The sequence below is a fragment of the Podarcis tiliguerta genome, assembly GCF_965153285.1.
Source record: "Podarcis tiliguerta genome assembly, chromosome: 4".
NCBI lineage: Eukaryota > Metazoa > Chordata > Lepidosauria > Squamata > Lacertidae > Podarcis > Podarcis tiliguerta.
Window position 1 is genome coordinate 60,855,703 of NC_139537.1, and position 6,000 is coordinate 60,861,702.

Sequence of the window (6,000 nt, forward strand, 5' to 3'; positions counted from 1 at the left end):
GAACAGTTTACCAGAACCAACAGATAGTAGCTTCTCTTTAAAGAGTTCAATTTTTTTTAAAAAAAGCAGAATGCTGCTTAATGGCATGGTTGCCTGGCAATCTGCTTTCTATGTACTGAACCCTCCTCATTGATCGGATTACTGAAAATATTTGCAATAATGCAGGATACTGGGAACTTGCCTTTACGTGCCTATTTCAAAGCATGTGGAAGTTACTGCAGAAAGGTATTCCTGGAAACTATTAAGATAAGATGCGCATTCTTCCCATATCTCAAACTTCAACTTTTATTTTATTTTACAAGTCCATTTTAAGTGATAGGCCTGAATCAGAACATATGAAATTATCTTGATGCATTTTTAAATGTACAGTGGTACCTTGGGTTAAGAACTTAATTCTTTCTGGAATTACATTCTTAACCTGAAACTGTTCTTAACCTGAGGTACTACTTTAGCTAATGGGGCCTCCCACTGCCGCCGGAGCACGATTTCTGTTCTCATCCTGAAGCAAAGTTCTTAACCTGAGGTACTATTTCTGGGTTAGCGGAGTCTGTAACCTGAAGCGTATGTAACCTGAAGCATCTGTAACCCAAGGTACCACTATACTTGTGTATTTACACTACTTGAAAAAATACTTGCAGATACTGCCCAACCCACTGTAAGTGTTGTGTGTATACTTTAAAGACTGTGCAAGTGCAGTGGAATAGCAAACATGTTCCGTGTTTTGTTTAGATTTCTAGGGAGCCTTGTTTGCTTCCCTGGCTATCTTAAAAAAACAAGTTAAAAAATAAGAATGCCATAGGGAAGAAACACGGGTCACATTGTTTATCCTTCTAGCTAATATAATGCACTCTGCAAGCAGCTCTCTAGGTTCTCATATAGAAGCATTTCACATCACCTGCTACCTGGTCCATTTAACTGGAGATGCCAGATACTGAACATGGAACCTTCTGCATGCAAGGCATATATGTTTGTTCTACCACTAAGCTAGGCTCATTTCCCAAAAGATTCAGTGATTCAAACTTCAACATTTCATCGTTTCCCCCACTAATAACTCAGATAAAGTGCACACATATTGAGTATAGTGAGTTTAAGCGCCTAAGGACTGCAGGTTACTTTTGTGCTGGGATATTTCAAGGAACTGAATTGTTTCAAGACATAGGAGCCGATAAGAGAAAAACAACATCACAACCACCACCAATTGCTTGGTAGTGAACATCTAGTTTGTGTTCTACTGAATAGATGAACTGATTCCAATTTGAATGTTTCTGCTGTTTTACTGAAGGTGTAAAATGGAGAAATAAGCAATTTAAAAAGTAGGAAAAGGATCATATGACTGGACATTGTATTTTACTGAAAGAAACTGAGATGCATGATCAATAGATCACTCACCGATAAGCTAGCACAGCATAATATTGAATAATATATATATAACCACTGAACAAGAAAGCCTCCAGTTGAAATATCACCTTTGCTAAAGTCAGTAGTTGGTCTTAGCCAAACCACTATTGTCAGAGGCCAAATTTGCCATCTGCAATATGGGAGCGATAATACTGGCCCTTTTTAAAGGGTGTTAAGAGGATTAGCGAGATAATGCATGTTAAGTGTGTAGGTACATAGTTTGAGAGTCCTCTTAGATCTTGCTTTGTACTTAGAATCTCAGCATGGAGTCAGGAGTGCTTTTGCATAGCTTAGGCTGTACTTCATTCTTGGGGCAGCACCTGGTCACAGTCATACAAGGCTGGATTATTATAATAGGCCGTATGTGGGGCTACCTTCGAACTGTCCCTCTGCCCTTAGTAGTAGAATCTACTCTGTAAACTATCCTTCAATATTAAAAGTGCAAAACAGGCAGCACGGCAGATAAAGGGCTGAATCCAAAATTCCATCAGTGGAGTTCGGGCCATAGAATAAGATGCTCTCCAATCTGAGCTCTCCCTTTTCCCCCACAGCCCTGTGTGATCCCTGAAAATGGATTGAGGCAGCCTCTGGAGCAGTGTGGTAGGTAGCACAGCAGTCTTCAGGAGGGCATGTTTGCATCCAACCTAATCAAAAAGCCAAGGGAATAACAAGTCTTCTCGTAAATTCCTTTTGGTACCCCAGCAGTGTATAAATTTTATGAAATGAATAAATAAGTCACAGGCCACTGTCTGAACACACATAAGGCCCTTTCCTACGTACCTCTGATACTGAGTCAACGGGCAGACTTATGTGGGATATGGTCATCAACTATCGTAGTCCCATGTCATTTTGGGCCTAAATGGTGATAACCAGTACTTTGAATTGGGCCTGGAAATGGGCCAGAAGCTGGCGATACTGCTACCAAAACCCTCACCCAGCTCTGGTTAAAATGGCTGCTTGTGTTTTGCACCAAGTTCCCAAACGCTTTTAACTGTAATAATGCATATTATATTAAGAAGTCAGAAAATCTTAAAATAAATTCTAACATTTTAAAATCCTTTTTGGACAATTCTTAATCTTAATTCAGGGTTTTACTGAAAACTTAAAAGCTGTCTTACATGTATTTCTTTCTAATGTTTTATCCCACTCTTGCTCTCAGGGTAATGTGGACGGCTTTCTGCTTCCCTTTTTTCTTAGCAGTCCTGTGAGGATGGTTAGCTTGAAAAAGAGTAACTGAGCTAGGGCCCCCTGTTAACTTCATGGCTACGTAGGGTTTTGAACCTGACTCTACCCCACTCCTAGTCTAAAATCTAAAATTCTCTACCAAATGGGCAGTGCCCATTGCAGATATGGGAGTCGCAAATCCTGGAGCCTGAGAATGCCATGTATTCAGTCTTAGTTCTTTCTCACTGCAAAAAAAGGTCTGAAGAGGGTTTTGTTCTTCATTTCCTGCTAACTGACTGCTTCTATTTTGTTGGTAAACGTCGTTGCACCTATCACTGAGATATGAACCTAGTGTTCCTCTGATGTGTTCATACAGCTCTGCGTGAGGAGATATTAGCCCGTTTACCAGCACAAAAGAGAATGGCCATTGGCCTGATCCGGCAGGCTCTTCTTAAGTTCTCATTCTGCCATTAAGCCATTATCCCAAAGCATTAAGAGATCGGCTATCATTAAATACCCTATACAAATTGGAAGACCAGAATAGTTGAATATCCAATACATCAGGATATTCTTTAATTGCTGAAATATGCTGAGGATCAAAATTTTAACATCTAGTGTTTAACAAAATGAAGGCCACTATATATGTCACTATATTGTAATTGTGTTGCAACATCAAATTTCAAAATGGGGGTAGAACTGTCCAGAAGCAGTCTGTTGCATTTAGAATACAGCGGTACCTCGGGTTACGTACTTAATTCGTTCCAGAGGTCTGTTCTTAACCTGAAACTGTTCTAAACCTGAAGCACCACTTTAGCTAATGGGGCCTCCTGCTGCCGCCGCAGCACCGGAGCACAATTTCTGTTCTCATCCTGAAACAAAGTTCTTAACCCGAGGTACTATTTCTGGGTTAGCGGAGTCTGTAACCTGAAGCGTCTGTAACCCAAGGTACCACTGTAATGTGTTACTGAGCAAACAATATGATATTGTTCAAACCATTTTAGTCCCATAGTCCAGGTACACGTGTACACAATTGTAGACTAAGAGTTGCATCCAATACAGGTCTGCTCAAAATAAGTCCCATATAAATGAATGAACCTAAGTAAGTCATGTGTATTAACTTCAAGGGGTCTACTCTGAGGAGGACTAGCAGTGAATACAACCCTACAACTGCAATCCTAAGTAAACTTAGTACGGACTTATTTCTGAATAAACCTGCTTTGGATTGCAGGGTTTCCCCTCTACTGTTTTCTACGCACTACCTCTGTGTTTCTATTCTGTTTGACAATATCAAGCTACATTTTCCCTTCAATGGCTTCATATGGCTTTGCCATGTTTTATACAGCATGGATTTTGTGAACTGCATCTAAATATACACATTTACTCATATTAGATCTGTTAGTTATCTCCTTCGTTTTTTCCTTCCATCCCCCTTTTTATGCTATCTTAATTAGATTGTAAGCCCGTGAGAAGGGCTTTGTCTGTTTTATCTTTGTACAGTGCTTTCTTCTTAGGCACTGTATCAAATCATCACATCATCATCAAATTTACACTGGGAGACACAATTAAAAAGCGTTTCTGGCTATCGCTACAGGAGCTGCTCAGTTTTGTTCACTATATTTAAACATCAACGATGCAATCCAAACAGAAGTAAAATATAAATGGAAGGAAATTAAGCAACGGCTTGTATACAGAGAGTTATATGAATGTGTGCAAAGTGCTACACGCACAGAGGCTGTGTTGCCAGGTCCCCTCCTCCCGCAGTGACAGTCCCTTGAACATAATAAAATTACTCTGGAGAGCTCTAACCTTTGGGTGGTCATCTTAGCACACATGGGGAGCTGCTGCCAAAAAAAGGGGAAGGGGTTTGAAAAAGTCTTGTGCAGGGAACTTGGCTAAGATGTCCAAGGTAAACCCCCTCTTAAAAACATTTAAAAATATTACTGCTACCGAGAGTCAAAATTAAAAAGAAAGAAATCTAATGAGGTGTGCTAATGGTAGAAAAATAAGGAACTCTGTGAAATCAATGAGGGGATGTTTTATTCTGAAATATAAAACAACAAAGAGGATCTACAGTACAGTATTAAATTCAGACCACAGCTATATCTGCAGTATAGCAGTACTATGCATTTGAATGACAGAAGTGCATCCGATGACTGGGGAGAATAGATTTAAAGAACTGTAGTAATATAGAGGAGGGAAGATGAGAGAGGACACAGCTCCTGATGTGTTTACCTCCTCTGCTGATGGGATATTGACTTTTCCCACCAGGTTGGTTAGAAAGGGGACTATTTGCGCTGCCACACAGCAGAGTAAGAATGACAACCAGCATCACTCTGTGCTCTTCTTAGTAAAAGACAATTGTGACCGCTGTATATCACACAGCCAGTCAATACTTTCAGGTTACCATACCATCCAACTTGGAGATGCATATAAAAGCTCACTTTTTCTTCCTAAATGAGACTTTAATCAATAGAGCAGTTAATCCTTTCTGAGAACAAAGTTGTAATATGACTGAAGTGGCATGTGGGACATTTAAATATATGTATGGAATACGGTTTTATAGCAGCTGGAACCATAGCTCTCACAGACTTTCTATATTTATATTAGGGAGGGGGTGGGAAAACCCAAATACCCCTTTCACAATATCAATACAAAAGGAACACAATGCAGACCAAAACAATTTTTAATAGGTATAAAATAGAGACCTTAAATATTACTAGGATTTTAATGAAATAAATGAAATAAAATTCAGATAGCATCAACAAATCTTTAAACCTAATTGGAAAATGGCCCTTTTCTGGTAACTGAGATGAAACACTGATTGACTTAGTTTGATGGTTGAAGCTAATATGATTGTGATCGTTCAATCTTGTTTCAAAATCTGAATTATATAATTTTCCTTTCAATAAATGGTGCCCACATAAACTGAAAGTAGAAACCAAGTATTTTTAATTGCTTTCATTTATATGGAAGGCTTTTATATTTTACATATAACTGAATGGACAACCAGGGTTTTTCATAATATTATTATTAATCAGCAAACCCACTCAATTATTGTGTCAAACAGCTTAGCTTTTATTAATGTTCAGTGTGTATGTTGTGTGTGCACACACAAAAATATATTGCACATATATTCAGTTTTAAATAGCTTGGCATGCACACACATACATACTTAACATATACTACTACACTTGTGTCTTAAGGACCCAGTGCATCATTCATATTTAGTTCTCATGCTAACAGTTTTATTTGAAGACTTAAAGAATATGCTAAATTAGAAACCATTAGGAACCATATTTTTACTTCACCTACTGGTTATTGTATTTTAATTATAGCAAGCACAGGCACACAGGCAGCAGTCTCTGTTCTAAATATCTGTGTTTCATTTATTTCTTTGCAAAGGTAGCAAACAACAGTCAGTCATAATTGGTTCTGTCA

The 6,000-nt window shown here is 38.6% G+C and overlaps 1 protein-coding gene across 1 annotated transcript in view; it reads right to left on the bottom strand.

Moving 5' to 3' along the window:
- The window catches only part of POLA1 (DNA polymerase alpha 1, catalytic subunit), a 183,811-nt gene that overhangs the window by 1,615 nt on the left and 176,196 nt on the right, over positions 1-6,000 (bottom strand). The window lies entirely within an intron of this gene.